This window comes from Microtus pennsylvanicus, chromosome 10 (assembly GCF_037038515.1).
Source record: "Microtus pennsylvanicus isolate mMicPen1 chromosome 10, mMicPen1.hap1, whole genome shotgun sequence".
Classification (NCBI taxonomy): domain Eukaryota; kingdom Metazoa; phylum Chordata; class Mammalia; order Rodentia; family Cricetidae; genus Microtus; species Microtus pennsylvanicus.
Window position 1 is genome coordinate 68,710,617 of NC_134588.1, and position 25,789 is coordinate 68,736,405.

General features: G+C 46.1%; 1 protein-coding gene across 3 annotated transcripts in view; it reads right to left on the reverse strand.

Annotated features, from left to right (window-relative positions):
• Positions 1 to 20,053, reverse strand: part of Lrrc3b (leucine rich repeat containing 3B) — an 83,091-nt gene extending 63,038 nt beyond the window's left edge. The window contains exons 1-2 of one of the 3 annotated variants that reach the window (XM_075988623.1): positions 19,150 to 19,204; positions 18,494 to 18,676 (exon numbers count right to left, since the gene is read on the reverse strand). The gene's annotated coding sequence lies outside the window, so the exon portion shown is untranslated. Of the gene's footprint in view, positions 1 to 17,752; positions 17,878 to 18,493; positions 18,677 to 19,149; positions 19,205 to 19,612 lie in introns of those variants that run through there. The other 2 variants (XM_075988622.1, XM_075988624.1) reach the window with 2 other exon arrangements.
• Positions 20,054 to 25,789: the final 5,736 nt, after the last annotated feature.

Below are 25,789 nucleotides of genomic sequence, written 5' to 3' on the forward strand. Positions count from 1 at the left end.
CATAATGATCACAGTTTCAATCTTCTTTGTAGTTGAATAAAATTTCTGATCTATCAACAGACAAATGGATACCATTCTTTCGGAACAAGGTCATCCTGTGGCCCACGCGAAGCTCATTTCACGCTTGCTACTTCAGGCTAACCACCCAAGATAAGAATCCAAACATAGGTCTCTTCAAGACCTTGTGGCCCTTCTCTCAATCCTCAGCTGCTTCAACTCATGTCGTACCTACGAAGCACTGACTTCGTGCCAGGCCCTTTTATGGATGCTGACGAGGAGTACGGACATAGCACATCACATGACCCCACAGAGCTCGGAGTTCAGTGATCATCCTGATGACGAGGGAGATAAATGGAGCGTGGGGCATCATCTTAGATCGACGGTTATTTTTAAATCAAGGTTGAAATGTAAAACACAAATATATGGCCTACTTAACGAGGCAGAAAATATAGATGAAGTAAATGTAAAAGGTTTAGCTTATTAAACACGGGTTACTATCCCCAACTTCTGTTCTAGTTTCTGTCCTGGGTCTCAAGGATAGAATGGTATTGGATACCCAAGGACAAGGAAGAGAATGTTCCAAGTGGAGGCCACACCGGAGGTGGTGGCAAGCAGGAGGAATGTTTCGAGAGGTCAAGCAACAATCTCGTTGATGTTCATCACGAACACAGAAGTACACGGTGGCCTTGTGCGAAGGTTCAGGCTTGTGACATCAGAGATAGCTGAGTTACCAGACGATTTAAGCCAGAAGGTAATCGATTAAAGAGGCATCTTTAGAAAATGGATCTGGTGGTAATGGGTAGGGTGAGGCAAGAGGAAGGGTGAAGAAGGAGCAATTTTGAACCCTGCTATGAATGATGAAACCTAACTGAGGAACCTCGTTCCCCCACGTGATGGAGAAGTGTCTACCAAGAGGTGCGCTGTCATGAAACTGAAACCCGGAGCATGTGTCTATTTTTATTTTGAGGAATATAACGAAAAGGGTCTGGTAAAAATAGACACGCACTTGGCATCTAGGAATGTGCTCTTCAGTTCATTCCTGTAGCTTTGCTCGTTAAGGATTCTGAGTAAAAAACCTCTCCAGGAAACAGCAGAGAAGAACCGAGACGGGGCAAGGCACTCCGGTACGCATCAGAACACAAGTGTCTGTTTCTCCGTGAGAGCAACAGCTTCCCAAAGGCACACACAAGGGAAAGAACGGATGGCTCGCGCGGTTATTAGCAGATGCGGTGACAGGAGTCTTCTCAGACTGCCCAGCTTTGAGTTGGGTAGTTCAAAGTGAAAGAGCAGCCTATGACAACTGGAACCCCAGCCTCCGCTTCTAATTGGTTTTCTTGGTTATATAAGTGCTCTCCATTGTAAATACTTCTCAAAACTGGGTGTGAGCCCTGCCTCTGGGAGAAGGCCATTTTCTAGCTGTATTCTATCTGTGACTCCAATATTGCTCCTCCCAAGAAACCTGCTGCGCCCCCCACAAAGCATACCCGTTATTATTCATAAGATGCTCTAAGGGAGCCATGTGTGCTCTTGGAATCCGAGACAGCCAGGTTGTTGACTATCTCAGTCCTGAGGTTTCTCTATCCAAAGGCATAGTTCCCAGGGTTTATTTGGTGCTTGCAATGGCTGTTTATTGAAGACAGGCAAATTAAAGGTGAGCCATGTGCCAGTGAGAACTTTCTGATGAAGAGTGTCTGTGTTATGCACATGTTTACAGAGGATGAGTGCACTCCAGGAGGGCTCCTCTCTCGGGAGAATAACAAAGAGACCCTTCATCCTAGGCCATGTGGGCAAGATGCTGATTCTCTCCTAAGCAAGATAGACGCGGTCTTTGAGCTTCAGGAAATGGAGAGAAAACAGGTTCAGAGCTCAAGGTAAAGTAATTTCCCCAGATTCAAGACTTGGTTTCATTTTCTTACACTGGGCATGTTCATTTCCTCTGAAATGAAAGAACCATTTTCAGTTCTTATAAAAATGAGGGCAGAGGGGGTGGGGCAGGGTAGCGACACCAGCCCCTTATCTACAGTATCTACAGAGTGCCAGGGAGCGAAGGAAGGAGGGCGTCCTACCATTTGACACCAGCGCTCTGGCCTAATTCAGTTCCCACCAGGGTAGTTTCCATGTGTCTAAAAATCCCACGTCTTTCTAAACATCATGAATAATGGATTGAGCTTTCTGAAACCCCCTTCCTCTTCCTCCACAATTTAAATCAAGCCTCTTTCAGAGCCAACACACTCCACATGCTGATTGAAGTCGGAAAAGGTTAGAGATAGCAAAGGTTGAAATCTTTCCACAAAGGTAAGCAGATGAAAATCGCAGTGCCGTCCACAGGCAGGGTGTGTTCACCGTCAAGTGCGTTCATTATGGCACTATTGTCTTGCAGTGGGTACAATAAGCCAAAGCCGCCAAGATGCCACTGTGCTGGTCTCTGGGCTCCACCCTCTGCTCAATTCTGGGACATGATGTCATTTTCTGAACATGGCTGAAATTGAACCAAGTCACTACATGGCAATGGACACTGTTTAAAGGTCATGTACTCTGTGGGACCGACCAGAGAGAGCCATCGTCTGTGAGCTATTGGCTGCGTAGCAAGTTTTAAGATTCTCCTGTTTCAAAGTTCCCTCCCAAATTTCTACTGATGAACTGCATCGGGACTGTCAGAAATATCCCCTCTCTGCAGTGATGCACACTATAAGAATATATACGGGAGACTTGAGTGGAGGAAGGAGGTTCTTCACCAGCAATGTGGCAGAGGTTATAATAAAGTCCAGTTTGCATGGTGTTTATAATTTACAAAGTTGTCCCAGCGACCCTGTGCTGGATAAGGATGTGCATGTGGGGTTGTTCTATTTCTTACAGAGTCCTAGTAAATTCTCTCTAACAAATATTTAAGGAGTGTTTGGTGCATGCAGGTTCTGATATACTGGGGTTGTGGATGGCACAGGGCCTTTGCTCTCATCAAACTTGGGGCTGAGGAGAAATGGACAATAAACACAAATCATGGAGGTGGCAAGAGGAGCTAAGAAGAAAACCCGTCAAGGTAAAGTGCTAAAGAATAAAGAACTGTGGGGCGGCACTGTTCTTGTAGTGACTTTTGAGCCAAAACTCCAGAAAATGGAACAGCAAGGGTTGGGTGATTCTTCAGAGACAAGGGGCAAGCCTAGCGGTAGTAAGCAGGAATGTAGGGGCTCTCTAGCAGAAATGTAGTGGGGCTCCCTGCACCCAGCCTGCTGAAGTGGGAAGGTACCACCATTAAGGACAAGGAAGCATGATGAAGCAGGAGGGATGTCAACTCATGTGTTGACAAGGGCCTAGAGCTGGGTTCATGACCTCATGACCAAGTCCTCCTCAGGTTATGGTACCTCATGCTGCTTCTCCCAAGCCCCGCCATCTGGACTCAGCATGGTCTACTCTGCAAATCCTGTCTCCTCAAATTCCACACAAGAGGCAAGCTTTCTTTGCCTGGGTTTCAAATCTGGAATTCCCCTGAACACAGAGAGCTAGCGCTTTTGTTCTTTGTCCTTGGTGGCCTCCTGGCTGAAGTCCGATCACAGGCTCCACACTCTGGGGGAAACTCGAGCACGGCAGAGAGAATATAATTACCGGTGCAAACAGGAAAGGTGACTGAAGAAAAGATAAAACATATTTAATGCCTCCAGGAAATGAGTCCAAATGGATTTGATGAGCATCACACGGCGAATGGAGTGTCTGTTCTCCCCCACCCTGCTTGGACACAAGCTGAAATTGCTTTGGAAACCTGTCACATCGAATTAGCAAAAGCAGACAGTAATTCAGAGGCCTGCCATGGTGACAGTGCTGAGGATGCTGTGGGGAGGATTCCTGGAGCATCTTCCAGGGGCTCTCTTTCTTCTCCCTTTCAGTATGAGCAGGGATGGGACTTCCGGTGGATTGAGGATCAGCATCTTTGGAGACAGGCAGGTCTAGACTGTGGTGCTGAGGAGCGAGGACTACAAGTGCATCTATCAGAGGGAGAGGAGAACAAGCATGCCATCTTCAGCTGGTCTCAATCTATGGCCACGTGACAAGGTCTCAAACACAGACAGATGTTGATCCGGAAGAACAAGGAACTACAGAGAGGACTCTTGACTTTTGATGTTAGGGTGAACTCAGTCATGAAAAAGGTGTGGAAACCAGAGCCAGGAGTTCTTCCCTTGACCGTGGTGGCTGGTGGTCTTCGCAGAGGACAGCTTGCCCTAATCCTTACTCGTCAGTGCTTCGGTAGCAGTGTTAGAGGTCTCTCAACTACTTACTTTCTCTCCCTCAAACTCCAAAATGCAAGTGGAATATGAGCTGCCTTATCCCCAGCTTCAGAACAAGACCTGTACACAGTGGCCATGCTAAATACTGACTGAAGGAACAGTAACTTCACAAAACCCTTCAGATGGCAGCAGAGTCTGAGCTGTGGCTGTTGGCATCCTTCAATTCATGATAATAAGAACTGCCTGAACCCATTGGAACACAGGCAATCAAAACTGTCCTCAGCCGCAGGGACAAGAGCTTATTTTGGGGCCTGATCTCTCCGTTGTAGTGAGATCTGGTCTGTGGGGGAATTAGCTCAAAAGTCGTAGCTAGTCTCTGAAGGGGAGAGACATGTTCCTCTGGTGGCTCAAGGAACATTTTATGCAATTCTTCAACACCCTGGTCTACGTAATAGCGTTTTTAGATTTTTGGATCTACATCTACAACAGTCCAAACTCAAAATGGTCTAATAGTTTTTACTTCCTTTTGAAATGCCTTAAGTCTAAGTCTGCAGAAAGATTGCAATAATGGAAAAATAACATTTAGGATGAACTATTCATATTCTATCATATTTGCTCTGTCTTTTAAGTGTATAATTATGGATGTATTGCCTGGATGGATATGCACTTAAAATATGCATGTTTGTGTATACATTTTTGCATGGATCTATATGTGCACATATGGTAGGTATCATGTGTATGTATATATGTCTATGACTATATCTATGCTTACATACACATGTGCCTGTGGATCTACATTTGTATATATGTACATTCATATGCACATGTGTGCATTATTTACACCTGTACCTACACACAAATACCTGCACATGAGAGCAATCTGTGTGAGAATTAGTATGGGTATATATGCTTTGACTGAGCCGTTGGGCTATCTTTTGTGGACATGGATTAACTCCATAGTCAGTGCTTCAGGATGAAGTTCTAGGCTGAGAATATGATTTATAGTTATATTATCACATTAAGAAAGACGAACATTTATAACTATCCGGTTCTCTTGGAAGCCATTCGTCTCCTATACCGCCTTAAGAGTTCCACAATGGGCACATAGCCCTTTGTTTTAGTCTGGGTCCCATGAAGCATCACACGCTGACTCAGTGTCTTTAATTTGAATGCTTCCAGCCTGCCCAGTATTTCTGTGTATTTCATGACACTGACATTTGTGTAGAAACTAGGGCCAGTTGTTTTACGTAGTTTATTTTCCTTTTAAATTGCCTGTTTGTTTCTGCTAATTATATCCAGGTTAAAGTGTAACATTTTTAAGTACCCGAAGCAATCAATCGGAAGTAAACGTGAAATAGCTCGGGTTCTCCATAGGACATTTTAGAAAGAAGTTATCAAACCAACGAAGATCGTGTGCACTCCTGACAGGTGCCGGGTGTCACCTGGTCACCTGCTAAAGTGGTCTCTTTGGAATGCCTGAGAACAAAAGCCTCATCCACATGATTAAGTTAGCGCTTCCCACATGTCAGCTACTCAATACAAGCACAGGGTCTTTATGGCATGACATTCCATTTGTCCTACTGCCAACGAACTCTCTTTCTCAAGCTCCATCTTCTTAAATGACTCACAAACAATAAGATTGATATAAACGATTTTGCAAGGCTTGCTATATTTTTCTAGTGACTACAGAAGTACTTATAGATATGCACAGAAAGCATACCCATCTGAAATCCCTTCAAATGGCATGGTGCCACGTGAGGGGACACTGAGGAGATGACAACCATCTCAGGCATTGGGTGTGAACAGGTGTGAAGCTACATCTGTGCATTCTTAGCTGGCCAAAATGTTGTTCATGAAGTATGGATACTGGAGCCAGTGAGCTGACTCAGTGAGTGAAAGACTCCTACTATCAGGTCCAACAATTCGAGTTCATCCCCAAACCCCACGTGGTGGAAAGAGAGACCTGGTTCTCACGGGTTTCTCTCTGTCCCCACATGCTGCCGTGCCCCATATGCCCCCCTCACCCCGCTTCTAAAATAAGTTTAAAACACTAAAATAGGAAGCGTGCACAAAAGAAGGCGCCAGGTTTGAGGCCCAAAGGGGCTGCCTCTCAACAAGCAAGACCACAACTTAGGCACGCAACTGCTGCTGACATTCTTTTGAATGGGGTTCCAGGTAAGATGAGTCTGCCTGAGACTTGAAAGTGTCGCACTGGGAATGCACTCTTTATGGGGCACACATTGAAACTGCTTCATACATAGCTCATCTGTCCAGAGAGCACAGAGGTGGTCCTCCAGCTCACTTGGCTCCTCCTGGGTGTGAGGTTTAGGGTCTGCGTCAGGATGTGCAAGCTCCAAGACCAAGAATTCTGGTTTCTTCTTGCCACCTGGGCCTCTAAAACACAGGGCCTAGTTCTCATGCTCAGGTTCCAGGGAGCCATGGCTTCTCCTGCTGTGACCTCTCTGCTCACTTATGCTCTGTATTGCTCTCTGAGCCCAACTGGTCTAGAATAACCTTAGACCCCTCACCTATCATAAGGTTTGTTGTCCACGGGCCTCTTGCTGTTCTGCCATGGTCCCTAATCAGTGACTTGCCCTCGGTCCCCGAAGCAAGCCTTTGTACTCTTTATCTCTCCCACAGTTGGGAAGCACCTGACTCAGCAATTAATACGTTATCTGTATCATTCACAAGCTGTGCTCCCTGCTCAGACCTTAATTTATCTTCAGTCTCCAGTGTTCTTTCTGGGATCCATGTTTGGCAGAAAACCAAATGCATCTTTTCTGAACCAACACAGAACTCTTCCAGTCATTTGTACCTTTCCCCCCAGTTTCCAAGCTAAGTGCATATATCTCATCTTCATACCTCCATGGCACACAACATGCCCTCCAGTTATAATGATCTTATAGATTTAGTTTTCCATGGGCTTCTATGCCTTCTGAGCCTGAAAACATCTCACAAGCCATAAGCTGGTACCCCAGTATCATCATCTTAGATGACCCAAACATTACAGCAAACACCATGCTATGGACCATTCAGGAGGACTTACATTCCAGCCATGGAGAAAGAAGGTGAAAATGAAATCAGGGCTGATGAATCCAGGCCAGATACGGTGGAACTCACATGTAATCTCAGATCTTTCAGCTCTCTGGAAGCTGAGGCAGGAGGATTTTTGACTGGAGTCTAGACTGTGAGAAATGATGGACCTTCCTCAGCACAACAATGTCAACCCAGCAAAACCCAGATTGCTAAGCTGAGTATCTATTGATTTTGAGGTTGTTAGGTATAAGAATTACAAAGAGAGTTTGCTCAGAATAAGGCACTTTAATATTCTGCCCTAGTTGGTTTGGGGCAGGGCAGAGAACTCCTGTTGGACAAACAGGACAAACAGGCTGTCCTCATGAACAAGGTCTTCAGAACACATCTTGAGAGCCACTGCCAAAAGATCTGCAAGGAGGGCTGCTTAAGGGCAGAATTCTAAAATGAGGATCCTTTAGATAACTTAATGGAGAGTTTGGGGGATGGATGGAGGACATAAAAACTTGGGTTCCTAGCTAGCATCTTCAGAATCAAAGACATCTATATGAACCTTCTGAGCCACAGAAGGGAAACTATTCCTTTCTTTATAACAGGAGCAGAAGCATCCATTCCTGTTCATAATTTCTCTACCCAACCGTGAACTTACTGTTCATGCAGCAGAGACTACTGGATACCCAGGATATGAACAGTGATATTCATGAGGAAAGGCCCTCTAGGTGAGTTTCTTGAGCATTTTTCTTGACAAATGATTGGTGTAGGAAGGTCCAGCACATTGTGGGTCGTGCCAACTCTGGGCAGGTTGTGCCGAGTTATATAAGAGCAGTTGGAGCAAGCTAGTAGTCATAGCATTCCTCCATGACCCTTGCTTCAGGTTCTGCATCCAGGCTTTTGCCTTGAGCTCCTCCTGTGTGTCAAGGTTATGGAAGTAAAATAAATCCTTCCTTCTCTAAGTGGCTTTTGATTCTAGTATTTATCAGAGCAATAGAAACCCTAACTAAGAAAAAATTTAATTATCTAAATGGCTAGTGACAATGAATTTCTGTTGAACAATACAACACTAGCCAAGATCAAATGAAATGCAAAGACCGGAGGCTGGGCATGACTGCATATTTGTAAACCTACACGTAGGAGACTGAGATCAGATGGTCATGAGTTCAAGGCAAGCTTGGGATGCACAGAGAGACCATGTCTCTTAAAAATAAAAATAAAAATATATAACCTTATGATTATTGAATGTTGTTACCAAGCATTTCAAAAATCTAGTAGAACACCATGCTGGAGGGCAATGAGCATTCGTATCGAAAGTAGCCACTCCAAGGATATTATCTATCAGCTGACTCCAAGGATACCATCTTCTGGAAATGAAATCATAGCTGAGCCTTATCCAGTTGGTCCTGTCTATGCTAGAGAAGCTGGAACAGAGTACGTACCCTGGTCCCTCCTATAGTCAATATCCTTATTCTAGATAATGTTGTATATTGCAAACACTATGCTCACTCCTAAGAAGCTAAAGAGTAAACATTGGTGGCTGGGTGCTTTTGAGCTCAGTAATGTCCTGGCATGAACAAAGCCATAAACTCCAGGCTCCAATAACAGATAAGAAGGAGCAGAAAACAGTGATGAGGTTACTTAAAACATTTCTCCATTGACGTTAAAGATAACCCAACATTGTTCTGAATAAATGAAAAAGTATTTTTCCCCTACAGGACCGACTATGAACTTACCACATTTTTAGGTTGAACTGTGGTATGTATATTTCTAAAACTTAACAAGCAAAGACACTACTTTAGGATCTGTGTGTAGGTTTCACCTATAAAGAGACAATGCCAGTTCACAATTGTCTGAAATGTTTTCTGAATTCTTTTTCATTGACTAGAATTGGATGTTCTCTTCCATGCTAGAGGCATGCCACAGATGACATCACTATCACCACTATTGGGTCCCTTGAAGTCATCAGTAAAAGTCATAGTTTCCTCGGACATAGGGCAATATAGCTCCTGGAATCGTAAAACAGAAATTTAAAAGCATGTGGTTGATTCCTCCTGATTTCAAAACTCACAATATCCTAGAGGGGTTAAAGGGAAGCCATCTAGACACAGGGGTGCTCTGTGATGCTGAGACTCTTTCCTGTGCACGCTTGATCTTTATTTGTAGACCAGAGAGATGGGGTCATTCAAACAAAATTAGAAAGCTCAAATCAGAATTTTTAATTCTCAATTAATGTCTTTTGAAATATGATATCATGTGGGCAATTGGTCAAGCCCAGACAAGTCAAGCACATCTATCCACTGCCTAAGAGAACATACTGGGATATTTAACTAAAAAGTTATTTTCATTATTGATAACACAATAGGCAATAACATGGTCTCGTATAAAGCTCCAGGTGCTTTGTGTTGGTCGTCTTGGCACTTGGGAGCCTGAGGCGAGAGAACTAAGAGTTAGAGGCCAGTCTGGGTTACATGGGCTCTCTGTCTGTCTGTCTCTCCATATACATGTGAAGAAGTTATACACAGTCTGCCAAAGGGGTCTCCAGCAAGAACAATGGCTTAGATCCCTGCTCTAGACAACCCATGACCTGATATCTGTACCCTCCACTCCTCCACCAGGCCCCGGTCATAGCCATGCTTTTGTTTTCAACACTGCTCAAACGGATGAGAAGTTCATCATTACTATCTGCTCAGAGGGAAGAGAAGGGAGGAACGGGACTTGTGAAAGAAAGGCTCACAGGAGGAAGACTGAGGTGGTCTGAGAGGTTCAGAGTGTAGGGAGCTAACGGTGGTCTCCTAGTCGCTCAATAAATCAGCAGTTTTCCCAGTGAGCAGGTGACTCTTCCACCTTCAGTAAGGAAAGTGGATTCATCTTCTGTGTTATGAGTAAACATAACTTCCCTCAGCTACTCCACATAGCATGGCCGTGCCCTCCAGATGGACTGCAGTGCCAGGCTTGCACAGGACACAGCTTCAAGAGAAAGAAGCTCATGTTGGAGGCCTGCACAGCATGACTATTGCCCAATAGACAGAAAGAGCCCTGGCCTGAAACCAGCTCTGTTGATCGTAGAATTATTATTTTTTCTGTCTTAGGACTGAGAGAGTCAGGCACTACTTAATAATGTCAATATGTTTTCTCCATTATACAACCAGAATGCTGTTACCTAAGCACGTCAGACTCTTCAAACCCCACACCCACACGTTCTGAACTCAGCTGCACCTGATGTGGTAATGAAGGAGAGTGCCTTGAGGAAACCAGGTCTCTGCCGACAAGAAGCGAGTCCCATGGAGTGAATTCCATCCAGTGTCTGACTCACTTCTTCTCGCAAGGAAGAATTTTACAGCCACTTGCTGTGGTGGCCAGCCCACTGCATCTAGACAGGCCCCGTCAGTACCAGGCTTCTAAGACTGGGAAAGGAAGGTTTTCTTCCTTTAAGCTCCAGGAGACCAGGATTTGGCAAGTCAGCATCCAAAGTTGAAAGCTCTCTCTTGAGAAGAGTTAGTTCTAGGAGACCTTGATGAAATCGCTAACGCTTAGACACAGTTACTCGCTGCATGCTGGGTAAATAGGAAAGCATGCTGACTGCATTTATTTTGCTATCATTATGTCTCCGTGGGGTGAGCCAATAAGAAAAGCTGAGCTCATTAACATTGGGGTGTGGTATGTGAGTGTGTCTGTGTGTATGTGTACGTCACTAAGATAACCTAATTTATCTTTATTTCAAGTTAGCATTGTAGGAATTCTTTAACTTTGAATGAACAGTTGCCAAACTTTCCAGGTGGGATATATATTATTCTCTTGACTAGAGTTCACACTTTTAATCAGTCCATGGTGATTGAGAGTCTGTTGTAGATCAGACTATAGCTTACCCCAGATTAGGAAACAGGTACCTTCTTACGTATCAAGAGGCAGATGAGTACCCAAGTTAGCCTACAGTCGTTTCCTTTCAGGGCGATATTAGGCAGGGCGGCTTCAGCAACAGGCATTTTTCTCTTGCCTTCCTGGATCAGGTGCAGCAGAGCCGAGGCTGGCATGGGCTTTGCTTGGCTGGCAGCGAAGGCCTTCTCACTGTGCTCTGCATGGCTGTCCTTGCGTGTGAAAGAGGAAGAAAGGTGTGGCGTGTCTTCTTATGGGGACACAATAACATTTCCTTCATGACCTCCTCTGAGCCTACCCATGTTTCAAAGGCTCCAATTCAACATATCACACCAGCAGCTTAAATTATGATGCATACTTATTACAAAATTTGCTATCCTCATCTCTATGCCCAACACATTCAATATTGCAGTATCTAGCAGGTTATGTGTTACATGTGACATGTATCTACCCAGAAGAGGGATGCTTGGGGACAAGCGCAGTGGCAAGAAAGGATTGCAAGGGCAAAAGATACTTCAGTCCTTGGGACCAAGATGGCTTAGGCTTTGAGTGTCTAGGGGTGAGTAGAACTCCAGAGTTCAGGGGAGCTTCTGAAGCAATGGAGTCAAAAGTTCAACAACGGAGCTTCTGTGAGTCAGGTATCTCCCCATCTCAAGGTTTGCCTATGACCAAGTTGAGCTGGGCAACACAAAACCAAATAAGGAAAATTCAGATTAGACAACAGCAAGGTTGATGACATAGCGAACAATAATTTTTCACAATGCCACAAGCTTAATCCAGTGATGAGACGTGGGTCAAATGACATGTGTGGTTTGTGTACCTGTCTCCTGACCATATCAAAGCCAGTATCCACTAAGCTCAGTCCCTCAACCAGAAATAGATTCTTGCAGGGTTTGATCATCTCCTTCAAATCATGCATGGGAAAGGATCAAGAGGGAGGCACGGCAAAGCCAAGTTCAGGATGAGATCTCCCTGACTGACACTTGGCTATAGGTGAGTCCTGAACAGAAGGCCCCCTTGTCTCCTGGAAGGAGTAGTTGCTTACACACAGAAGAGCTTAGTGCCGCCCACAGCCTTGCATCCGGCTGCACCGGGACTCCTGGCTGGATCTCGGACACAAGGTCTTCCAACATGTGAAGTCAGATTCTGCAGAGTGCCGTGCCCAGAAGGAAGCAGGAAACACACCTAAGGATCTCTCCCCCATCTGCTGCTGGAACTTAGGAGGCATGTGTGGGCATCTGGGAAACCTGGAATGACTGTGCTATTTTGGGTCTGCTCGGGGTGTGCGGCTGTCGCAGCACACAAGGACCTGTGGATCACGCCGACACTTGTCTGATTGGCACAGGCTCAGTTTCCATCTTCCAGAGACTTCCCACAGCAAGGTACAGAGGACAAGAAATGCAGTAAGCATTTGGCAGAAGAGTGATGGCGAGAGCTTATGGGGCTCGCTTGTGTTCATGCAGACTGGCAGGCAGAATCACATTTAAAATGAGGAATTTCAGGTGCACGTCTTAGCAACTTTCAGCCGGCTTGGGAACATAGGCTCCTTTATTTTCAGTGGGAGCCTGAACACGGCCTGCATGTGTCTCTTCTCTTGCTTTCTTACTGTTTGCATCAAGAAAAGGCTTCACTACTAAAGGGGATATTTCTGGAAGCAAAACACAGCCACAGCTCATCTCCCCACTACCACGGTGCTCCTGGGACGACTACCCCAGACACTCTTTCCCCTGCCATCCATGCAGCCTCCCATAGCCCGGCAGGGGACCTGATATGGGATATTCTTTCGGCCTACAGCTGTCTCCATTTTCCAACATCTTTGATGCCCACAAATAAGGAAGAAAAAGATATTCCTTGGTGCAGAGAAGTTCAAATTGCTCTAAGAAGAAAGTTAAAGCAGCCACAAAGACCTCTGTATTACAGCCCATCAAAATCCACCTCAACTTACAGCCAGTAGCTTGAAGAAACAGCCACAGACCTTCGCATTTTCCAAAGACGCTCGGCAAACTCAGTGGTCACCCTGGCCCAGTGTTCTTATGGGGTCATAGACTTGCAAGACATCCACCAACAGAACCCAAGTGACCATGAACTTGAATGAACAGACTTCACAGCTTTTGTTCATTGACCTTCCATCACGACGTAGGGCTGCATTAGAATGCCAACGCAGGCCCCATGGGAACTAGCAGAGCTAGGGTTCTGTCGCTGAAGCAGAGGAGGCACGACCAGCCATAGGGCAGCAATCTCAGCGTGGCACATGTACTCACTGAGACTTTGAAGCGGCAGCACCTATTCCAACCACAGAGGTTATATTAACGCATGCATTCCATAGGAATCATAGACGGCAGCAACAAGGGCTGAAAGTGAATCTTACGTGTGATCTTACATATATGCAGTGCATTTAAACATCTATCCCGGGGCCCCATGGCCTCATCAGGTCTGACAAGTGCACTGTGCTACAAATGGCTATAAGCGGCCAGGGCTGGGGATGGGGAGGCACAACAATGCGTTGTTACGGCATGTGAAAAAGAAATGTGACCCTCCGAGCAGATTCAGACAATTAGAAACTTCTTAGCTCACTTTTCTCTCACATCCATCACCACATCAGGTGACACACCTCACACTGTCTTTGTCTCCCTCTTGTTTTGTTTTGTTTTATTCCGTGTCCTTCGGTTGGGAGGTGACATAGGTGCCACTCTCCTGTGCTAAGACCCCCTTGCTTGGCCTGTTTCAGTTCCCCGGGGTCTCTCTCTCGACTTCTCTTGGACTTGCCTTCTTCTCTGCTGCTCTTGCCTGTCACCTGGCCCGCCTGCACCTGCTGGCCACTTGCCATCTCCTTAGGCTCTGCAGCAGAAGTGTTGGTCACAGATAGACTCCATCATACCATCCAGGAATAAGCTACATTTTCCTGGCGGGAGGTATTTCTGAGACACAGTTGGAAGAAGAGACTGTGCATCCCAATAAGTGCCTGTACACTACTCCTAAGGAGAAGATGAAAGCGTAACTTGTGAGGTGGGTGGAAAGCATCCTGCCGGGGAACTCCAATAGCCCCGCTGTTGGGAACCCCAGAGGCCAGACCAAGACTTTTCTCCTGCCCAAGTTTCCAGCCAAGCACATTGCTTAGTCACTGCAAGCAGAGAGCCCTTAGGGCAGGCCTGTTTCCCTAAACCTGAAGTGAAGCTAGAAGACGGGGAGAACTAAAAAGAAGCCTCACAATTTGCACTTTTAGATAAACACACCATGCAGGGTTTCTGCAGCCCTGCCCTCATCTAGAGATATGGCCTGTGAAAGTTTCTGCCAGAAATGGTAACGGAGAGAATGGCGACCTTATCAATAACCCAGGAAGAAAGGTAGGGCAGGAAAGAGAGAGGGAAGATGGGAGGAAGGGGGAAGGAAAGAAACCAGGAAGCTAACCTACACTTGAAAACACAGTACACTCTTAAGTTTGTTCCATGATATTGAAAATAGTTTGAGATATATTTTTTCCCTAATAAAAGGTGCTAGAACTCTTTTAAAACACTGCCTAAGAGTGTAGTGATATTTCACTAGGCAAGTACTAACATAAAATGTACTTAGGAGCTCAGCACAGAATGAAACAATAAACATCGTAACCTTCCCTAATCTGTTCAATTTATCCTTCGAAGACAAAAACCCATTCTTATGGGACTAGTTCTCACTCCAAGACTCAATCATTCATGTATGAAGAATTGTATGGGCCTTATATTAATTTACTCCTTCTGGGAAAGACCACTAGCTCTAGAGAAGACTCCAGACTTCACTTTCACCGGAAATGGCCATGTCACATGCTGAGCTGAGACGCATCAATCTTCTAACATTTTGTACACAACACACAAAAGTCGATCTAAAAGCCAGGTCTGCCCTGCATTCTTAAAAAACTGTTCAGAGTCACAATCTATAGAGACAATGAGCACAATGAGTCACAAAGAGAACTCAGAAGTGGCCATGGTTTAAGATCTATACAATGGCTTAGACAGAGTGCATGAGGGTAAAACCTCTCTGGTTCTATTTTGTTCTTCTCATTTTATTTTGTTTGCTTTATTTATGGAATTGTCTTCAAACCCTTTTATTAGAATCTACTTTGGCTTCTCTTGCTATTAAAAATCCAAGTTGGGTACACTGGGTCTTGATTATTTATTTTAAAAAATCAACAGAAAATGGAAGTTTTCGCACCATTTAGAACATGAGCCTATACCGCCAATGTTTTCTAAAAGAAGACTTCATTTTTCCTGTGATTACTCTCATGGCTGTTTAGTTTTTTTCTTGTCCACAAACTCACATGTATAGGATTCAGAATGAGGATTGGAGAATTGCAATGACATCCTGGGAGCCACTTGATGGGATACCACAAAGGCTCCCATAGAGTAAGAAGAGAGGGCATGGGTCACAGGAGTCTGAGACAGCAGCTAACACCCACCTCCTCTGAGAAGCCTGAAATGGCCGACCAGGGAATCCACCCAGCTTCTCCAGAGTCTCCTCTCTGTGGCGGAGAACAGAGAGCATTTCTTGGCATGTTGTCATTATGGATTTCAAGGATACAACTTATTCTTTAACTGCCTTAACCCAACTAGAGTCCTAACCTTGAGACAGTTACATTTTGGGGACAAACTGATCGTTCAAAGTCCTCCTGGAAGAGTGTGGCAGGTGGATAAAATTTCCTACTCAAATTAAGTCATGACTCATTTTCTAATGAACTCTTCAGAAATTGAATGCAGCCACCGAAGATGCTGAGACCCTGGGATTTGCCAGACAGACATAGACAGTAGGTAGGCAGATGGATGGAAAAGATGACCACGAATGGTCTCTGTGACATATCCCTTGCTTCGGGAGTTCCTGTCATCCAGTTTCTCCAGCAGGCCTCACCTTCTCCTCCTCCACCAGCCACTGCCCAGATTCTCTGTGCCAGCATGTCACTAAATTGGGAGTGACATAAGAGCCACCAGGTGTCCATGTTCACTTTTAACTCCTGCCGTCCTCGTGGAGCTGAGAACTGGGTTCTTCTTACTCTCTAGCTGGAGTTTGCTTAGTTTGTCTTCAAAGGGAGGTCATCCTGCAACTATGACCTGGAGAAAATACATGACCTCTCCCCAGTAGCCAGAATCCTACTCTACAAGACTTCTAGAGGTGGACAGAACGCCTGCGTGGCTGGGAAGTGCTGGCTGTGGAGTGTCCCAGTCGGTGAGGAGTACGGGAGTTTAAAGTACAAGGCGACACTTAGAATTATGTCAGTCAGGAAGCCGAATGCAGTTGGAAGCTACAGGGGAGAAATTCACCAATGCATCTGGTTGCTTCAAAAAGAGACTTCCCTTCAAGTCTTAACAGTTCCTCACCTCACGTAAATGACTGTGAGGAGGGTAGAACAAAACCCACCTAAACTTGATAAGACCTTTCAAAAATGGCTGCGAAGTCATTTAATCTTATTTAGAACCATTAAAGTTTCACATGGTTAGTTAATTTTTGTTAATTGGAAGGATTATAAAGAGTCTACTGCAAGCCCTTCCCCTCCCCAAAGAGCTGGGTTCCTGCAGCTTTTTTTGTTTAAAATAAGGAAGTCTTTTCCCCCAAGTATCTTAAAGATGCTGAGGAAAAAATCAGAAATAAACATCTATCTGTGCATAAGCAAAGTTCACTGGACGCAGGGATGGGAAGGTAATGGCTCTCACTCACACTACTTATGCTGCAGGCTCACTGACGGGTGGTACCCAACACCAGCTGGCCTCCTGCAAGGCAGGAAAAACCATGGCCTCTGAGCTCGCAGTCAGCGTTTGTGTTCTCATCCAATTCCCAGACAGACATTCTCCCGTGGAATACCCTTGCTACCCTGACTTTGTAGCACAAAGCAGACCACACATAGGTATCCAGTTCTGAATTTAAAAGAGAAACATCTGCTATCTGCTAACAGGTTGAAAAGAGAAGCTCAACAACAAGAAGGGGCTCCTCAGACTGGCTCCCGGTGCACCCCAGGAGACTCTAGGCATAGAGTGTCAGTAGTCTATGCTAGCTTTCAGAGAGGCTAGCATGCTGGCTACTAAGAGGCACCATTATCACGCTATTCTCCCCTACACAGTTCAAACACTGACCCAAGCCACCGCAGTGAGGTTTTAAAGTCGTCTCCCAAGTTCCCAAGACATAAGACACCCTCCCTATTTCTGTGTTCTGTGAAAAGGGGGAACACTGACATAGCTGAGAAACATCTAGAAATCTGTCAGAGTGGTTGAGGTCTAGGGTCCTACCTCAGATATCCAGGTAATTCAGAAGAGGCTGCTTGCTGTCACCAGTCAGGGCTGGTGAGGGTGTGGCCTTTGTGCCCCAGAAATGCACCAGAAGCTTGTGTGGAGGGAACCCCCATTCTCCCTTCTCTGGCTCTAGAGCTGTCTGTTTGGAAGTAGGAATGAGCAGCTCCAGGTAGGCCTCGGGACAGGAGTGTCTACCATAAAATTCCTACTAGAGCCCTGACGGATAGTCCACCTCTCCTCTGGAAAGCTCTCTCCAAAAAGGTAACAACAGTGACTCCAATCCTGCTTTCTCCTAGCTAGTGCAGGATAAGAGAAGCAGTCGCAGGGCAACCTAGGGAAGGTTGTTCTCCTAGAAGCCAGAATATGAGAAGTTCAGGCAGGGAGTACCTGGAAGCTGTCCACAGCCCACATCAGCACGACCTCCAAATGCTTCCCCACCAGGCTCGCAAGGATCTGAAGAGAGGCAGGACTCTCAACCAAAAGTGTCCCAGGAGATGGGGTGAGGAGGGCTATGCACCTCCTCTACCAGACCTGGTGACATGTTCCCCACCCAGAAAGAGAGGAGTTTGGGGACAGAGAGGGGACTTCCTTTCTTTGCAGGGGGCACACTAGGCCCCTTCCTACAAGTGGTCTTGAAGGCCAGAAGGCTGGGGTGGGAAGTATTTCTGCATCCACCAAGCCACCAGAAAAAAACGGGGCGATTTATCTGGGGGTTGCAAAGTGGGTAGACCCACCTCTGATCCCCGACACCAGGTTGAGAAGCTGGGTCTCCCTTCACAGGAGAAGCTGAGCACACCCCTTCCGCTGAGACTCTGCACACACCCTCCGGTGCTAAGCTGAGGATCTTTCCCAGACCCGCTCTGGGCTCCCCCACTCCCTTCTTTGCTCCGCCCAGGTGCAAACCTTGAAGCAGCTCGGAGAAGGTGGCTGCAAGTGCAGCCTCCGCCCGGCACTCTCCTCTGGAGGGTTGGGACCCCAGGCTATCTGCTGAGCGTTGGGGACTCCCCTTTGCTTTCCACACGTATACCCCTAGGGATCAGGCCAGGAGTCCCCTTCCCCTTCTGGGACGTGTGGAGACATCCTTGACACCCTAGTGCTGTCAGAGACAGTGGGCGTAGATCTACCGACCCGATTGCGAAGATGAAGGGGTGTAGAAGCGAGCGGGTGCAAGAGAGGAAAGGGGCTGTGGTCCTCTTGGAGCCAGGAACAGCGTCCTCGGTCCATGATCTGAACATTCAGTCACCGCCCAAGATGCCAACGCATTCAGAATGTAGCCGAGAGGTTTGTTTGTTCCTGGGGAGGGAGCTCTTTCTACCCTAGGCAGAAGCAGCCAGCCTTCCTAAATACCCGGGGCAGGAATTCCAGGAGCTGCTCCCCACCTCGGGACCTCCCAGGTACCTAGCCCCTCCCCCTGGATTTACACATCCAGGCTGGCGGCCCCCCTCCCGCCCCCACCGGACTTCAGTCTCTTTTCCAAATCCTCTTCGGTGACCACACTGGGCTGCCCCTTCGCCCATGTTAACCTAGCCTTCCGTCCCCTCACCCTTAGGCAGATCTTACTCTAGGGCTGCCGCCTACATCCTCAAAAGAGACCCTTTCCTCCCAATACCACTTACTTCACCCACCCAGAACCTCACTTGCATTCCCCAAGGCACCAAACCGTAACCGAAAGCCACTCCGGGGATTTTATTATCGAGTTGGGGGTGGCGTGCTTGAGTTGTCTGACCCCCACCGCTCTGGATGGAGACCCCCGGGGTGGCAGAAACCTTCCCTTAAAGTCCCACCTCTCCTGGTTTTCCTTCTCTGCTCCTACCCAGCTGCGACAAGCAGGAGAAGCACTACTAGATCCCAAACCCTCGCCTCTGGAACCGGAGCTGCAGGGAGTGAAAAGTCGAACTGCAAGAACACAGTGAGAGAAATGGGCAAATGCGTTAAGGAAAGGGGAGCTGGGGGAAGGGCGCACGAGAGAAATGAACTAGCACCGCACCAGGTGAGAATCATACAGGGAGGGTCACAAAAGTTTGCAGACTACTGCATGGCACCTGGTTGCACAAGAGCGAAAAGGGTCGACTCCTCGTATTCCAGGCAGAGTCTCTCCAAAGATCTGTATCATAGGGACCCGGGATTTGGACTGACAGGACTCAAAACTGCGGTCACCGTTCTCTGCTTCCCAGAGAGATGGCCTAGGCAACCTGACTGGGAGCTGATCCCGCGCTCTGCGTAAAGCAACAGGCGGCTGCACCTTACCTTGCGCCAGTCCTGGGTTGGGATGGCTGCTCCATCCTCGTGGCGCAGGGAGGAGGCGTTTGGTGCGTATGCCTAGGGGTGTGCGGGCTGCCAGGGCTGCAGCGGCCGCCACCTCCAGCAGGCTGCAAACTGGGCTGCCCACCCCGACCCGGCCCGCCGGCCGGGCTCCGCTCCGGAGCGACCGCCGCGGCGGCGTGGATGCGCTGTGGCCGGGGCGCAGGACGCAGGCTGTGCGTGGCGCGGCTGGCGTCTTTGCGCGCCGCCACCGAGCGAGCGAGGGTGCGGCCCCGGGCTGCCTTGTGGGGCACGACTTGGCTTTTCGCTGCGGCGGCGGCCACTGCAGACCCTGTGCGGGGAGCAGGAGACTCGCTGGAGGAGGAGACAAAGATATGAGGGAGGCAGAAAGCCACTCGCCAACATGCAGGCGGCTCAGTCACTAGAGGGGACTCGCCTCCAAACCTGGGCTGGGGATGGAGGAGGAGGGGCGAGGCTTCTGGGGACTAGAAGAGCTAGAAGGAGTGAACGTGACAGCAGAGCTGGCTATCACCTCACTGACACAGTTTTCTGCCTTCTAGTTGGAGGGTCCTGAATGGGGAGAGGAGGGGCTTCAGTTTTGGCTGAAGAAGCCAGAGCTTAGGTAGGAGCCTTAGCTTCCTCCTCTGCTCTTGCATCCCCTTGCACAGTTCCAGGAAAGGTTGCTATGGGCCCTTTTTTCCCCCTTCTGTTTTCTGATTACTAAACAGGGCAACTGTTTAGCCAAGGCTCATTGCTGTCAATAGGGAAAAAGGAAATATTTAAAATTAACTCTACAAATGACTTTTTATTGGGTACCAAATATTGTGCTAGGCGATTGTGCAGGAGAATGAGTGAGAAAGGAGACAGTACTGCATACCCAGGGTTGTTCCATTCTCTGATTTCCAGACGAGCGTACCCTGAATTCCCGGTGCCCAACATTTAGGCAATCAATAGTAGTCCCTAATTCTTGGCAGCCAGTCTCTCCTGCTCCCCCAGGATTCCCCGTCCCTCTCAGAAATAGCTTACATTGCGCAACAGAAATAGTCCCTTAAGACAGACTGTGTGGTGTGTCTGTGTGTTCAAGAGAGACAGAGACCAAGACAGAGACAGAAGGAGAAGAGACAAGACAGAGAAAGAATTACTAGTTTCCGTAATATTCTTATTTCATGACTTCATATGATCAGCACAAGAAACCAGTTTTAGATCGAACAACTTGCTTTTCTAGCTTCAATAAACAGCAGGGTTTTTCTAAGTCTCCTTCCTCCTAACCTCCACCCCTGGCCAAATCAATCTAAATTCTCTTCTCTCTGCTGTCACAGGCTTTCATCTCCCATCAACTGTAGGGCTGACACGGTGATGATTTTTATCATTTCACTCACCTGTGAGACCCCTTCCAGGTGCAACATTCAACACTGCTGGCATCTGGAGACAAGGGATGCTTATCTGGTCAAAGATCACCTCCTTCACGAGCAGTAAATGCCAATGTCCCTGGAATAAAGGACTATTGAGATACAACCTCTAGGAGTTTCTGGAGGAGCAAGACCCACGCATGGCGATTTTCACAGGCCCCTTTGCCGACAGCACACAGCCATTTCCTCCGTCTTTGTTCCTGGTTCCTCTGCCCCCAGTGACCACCTCACTTCTCTGCTGAATCCCCACAGGCGGGAAAGCCATGCTGTTGAGCTCACACACAGGGCAAGAGTCAGGCTTACTGCAGCTGGCACCCAGATCAAATCCATGCCTGACGGGGATCCACCAGAAACGTCTTTAATATTTGGTGGCCTGTATCAAGCTTGTTGGAAGCCTGCTGACATTCCCCATGTTTGCAATGATGCTTCTTCATTGCAGATACATTCAGAAGATTCTGAGCAGGGTTTCACTGCTGGACTGTGAAGAGGTATGCTACATCTAGACACATTGCAAAAATGTAAACCGTTGACACCCCAGAGCAGGCATGCCCTTATGCTATATACTATATATCCTTATATAGTATATATAGTGGCTCGCATTTCTAATATTTTGCAATGTGATTTGATTAGTCTGGATTTGAATTATCATATTTTTAACAGTTTTAAACTAAGACTTTAAGGTCCTAGAAATATATATGTATGGACAGTAGGCATGTAAATTGGTGTATTTATTTAGAGGGAAACATGTTATTCTTATTGAACGTATACAATTTGTTTGAGGTACCGTGCCAACGATTCTACTCCTCTCAACTCAGGAGTTAACTGAGAACATATAACTAAACCCATCTGTAGTGATGCTTGCTAGACTGCTGTCCAAAGCCGTGGACGGCTGGGAGAGAATGAGAGACAAATAGTGAAATATTTCATAAGAATATGTGATAAAATGCTACACTTTGAATCGTTATAGATGAGTATTGTCGTGGATGTCGGGTGTAGGTTTAGTTGAAGGGTTCCAAGATGACACAGGACACAATGGGGTTCAGAACCTGGATCCCGCAGATCTGGCTTAGAGCCAGACCTTCCGTATTGTTGACCAATCATGTCTGAAGCTTTATTTTCTCTGCTGTGTGGTTATCTTGATGCTGTGTTTGAAATGAAATGGTGTGTGTGTGTGAAGCATTCATCACTTACTAATGTCCCTAATACATTCATTGAGGTAAACTTAAAAAGAAAGAAAAAATCCTGACTGTGGCTCAGATAATCTTTAGGTGGCTTTCTGGTTTGGTTGGCTCACCAAGTTGTCAACATGACCTGTTGACTGTTGGTGTCACCTATGCTATAAAAAGGAAAAATGACAAGGCGTGGAGTTTGTCACCTCTGATATAAACTTAGATTTGTTTTGTAGCAACCGGGAATCAAGTCTAGCTCAGCAAAATATGGGATTTAATATGAGACTCTGATTGGTTGTTTCCTCTGCTTGTGCAATTTAAAAACGAAACAGGAGAAAGGAAGCTTCTTGGAAGCTCTACCTATAACTTAATTAGTGCACCAGAGAAGGAACTTAGCATGAAAGGGTCATGAGGCTCTCTGACCTTCAAATTCACCTTCAAGGCCTTCTGCTTCAGAGCTGGGCCTTTTGTAAAAGTTGTCTGCACACACCAGAAATGTTCCAAAGATACCCGGGAAAATGGGACGTGCTGCTGCTTTCTGTCTGACTTCCTTTGGAAATGGAGTGCTCTGTTTTGGTCAGTGTGTTCCAGGAACCTTTGCATGTAGAAGAAATCCCTCCAATTCTATACCGCATTCCCAACTGAAATGTTTCTAAAAAAGTACAAAGGCCTATTTCTCAAGGGAGGGGGCTGCTGAGTTTCTCAAATTCAAACGGTTAGGGTGCCTGAAGCCCTGTTGCTTATGAAATGGAAAAAAAAAATTAAGGCGTGAAGATGATGCTCCCACAAAACCTTTGAGAGGTATTTCAAGTGATAGGAAGCCATTGCAAAGCAGCTTAATGCTGGAATTTGGGCAAGGAGGCCCCTCAAGAGCATGCTTGCTGCTGAGCTCAACCTCAAGAAGCAAAGGAAGGCTGTGCTGTGTTTAGCCTTGTACTCCATGGCAGCTGGGGGCCTGGTGGTGACCTCATCTCCATACACACTGCTCTCCAGGAGCTCTAGGTCTTTCTCATAGCTGGTGGCTTGGTTTACATGGAGAGGGAGGCCCCAGTATAATCAGACCTTCCCTTAATAATGAACACCCAATGATTCATGAACGCAGAGATATAGGCTCATTCAGTCTTGACACAATTGCACAAATTTCAATCCAGAAAGTATCAGCACATGAACTAAAGAACCACCCAATCATCTGAATAATTTTCCAAGTGAATCAACTCTTTTCCAAGAATAGGGGCTAATTTTATAAAGAATAGTAGAACTAGTTGGTTAATTGCGTTAGCAATATTGTGTATTCTTTGATTTTAATAATGATTCCATATCGTAAAGACTAAATTTCTTACCCTGGTCTTTAGGGTCTCTATAATTTAACTCTCTCCCTGTGGCCCCATCAGCCAGCTCCTGTCCCCATGACTTGCAGGCCAGATCCATGCGCAGAGCACACGCTTGCTGCAAACCCATTGAGAAGTTGAATAACTGTGGAACCCCTTACCTTTCCCATCTCCAAAACAGCAATGTCACTTCTGAGCTACTCCACAGGGAAGCTAATTAATTCTCTGACACTGGAAAATATTTTGAAGTTCTACCGTACTTTAAAAGCCCTCAAGAACACTAATATGGGCAATAAAAACCATTATTACTTTCCTGACATAGAAATGGTGAATAATTCCCTTTTAATGTGTTTGTTTTGAATATACTCAGAACATTTGAGGAAGTAATGTATTGTTGGCTCATTTCTCTTAGGGACGCCTTGTGTGGTCTACTGTTTGCTCACTTTTTAGTGTTGACAACTTCTGTTTACACTTAACATTGGTTACCAGGAAGGTGACAAGACTCCAGCCTTCTGCAGTTCTGTCTTAGTAGACAGTATGGGTACCTATGGGTGACTTCTCTGGCCATATTCTGTCATCTTGCTACCAACCCACACAGTCTAATAGAGTTCTTTGTCTACTTGAATTTTCCGGAAATTTCCTCAGAGTTACCTGTGAGAATTGGGTTACTGCATAACAGCCGAATCTACCATATGTGAACACTACAAGGAATATGCATGTTGGACATCACCTGCAGAATGAATCTTAAGCTGTCACACTGGGCTAATGTAAGAGACAGTGGCTCCCTAGGTGGCCTTCAACCCTGGCTGCCACCATTGGTGCCATTTTCTGCATTTCCCTTGGCTTCTTATTCGTCTCGATGTTTAAATAAATTAATCTTCCTGCTTAAAGTCGTTCAAATTGGTTTTTGTCAGCCAGGACCAAAAGAATCCCCTCTAATACAGCATTGAAGAAGGATTTGAGAATAGCCCCCCAGAGAAAGTCAGACTAAAGGTTAGAGACAGCATCTGCACATACACTTCCACAGGAGGCTTTCCTCTCCTGAAGTCAAAAGCTCGGCAAACAATAGAAGGCCCTTGACTACATGAAGGTTTCCCGAGGGCAGAGAACTGAGTTGTCTGCCCCTATACCCTTACAACTGGAAAATTCTGCACGTTTAATGCATTTCTGTTTAGTGAGTTAATGTGTTTGTGTCTCCTTACTCGCATTAGAAATAATGAAAAATTATGTTTTGCTAACTCATTCTGTAGACCAGTCACTGTACTGAAGCTTCCTCCGAACTTCACTCAGCTTCTTACAGCCCAGAGGGTGTGGGCTGTGGCAGCTATGGATCAAGAGAACTTGTTCTCATAGATTAGTTTGCTGAGAGAACCCATGCTCTTTTTCCTGTGATCATGATTTAAACCTAAATGTCTCCAGAATGTTTTCTCTATTGTACCACAATCTCCTTAATGCATCTCACCAAAGGGCAGAAATCTGTGCCCCCATCATCCGCAAAACTAACTAGCTTTTCTTCTTTCCATTCTGCCCCTCTCGGAAACATACCAAACTGCCTCCCTCTGGCCTACTTATTCTTGATCACTAAAGGAGGAGGTCAGATTGCTGTGTGCTTTTAGTGAATGAGATTCCCCCTTTTTGCAAATAGCTAGTATACAGGGCATAACACACGGAGTGCCCTCCGTGACATTCTGGACCTCCCTCCTGGGATTGTTTTAGTGACTGAATAGACAAGACAGCTTGCCTTAGAGATCCAGATCGTATTTTTGAATAAGGATCAAAAGCACCAGGATAGATATTTTTATCTTTATCAAAAATAGTTTTATATGCCTTGTAGTGGTAAAAAGGTAGAAACCAACCAAATATTGACCAGCTGCGAGTAAGTATATGCAGAACGGAAGATTATTTGGTTATACAGTATACTGAAGAGTTAATTTACTATTTCAGATTGTCTGGTTGAAAGGACTTTTGAAGTAAGTGGTGCTATTTTATTCATTATAAAATGCATTCCCTTGGCATTTAATTAGAGTCTGATCGTTCAGTGGCCTTTCCATTTTGACTTGTAAGTCTCCGGGTGATCTAGGCTCTTTTGTTTTCCCAGCATCCTCTGCCACCATTATCTCATCTTTTCTCTTATTTAAAGCCTTTTTTCCCCCTGGTTCTAAACCTTTGACTCTTCCTCTTCTGTTCCTGGCTTTTTTATGATTGGGACTTTTAAAATTTATTTTACTTATTTTAATTAATCTACTATCTGACAAT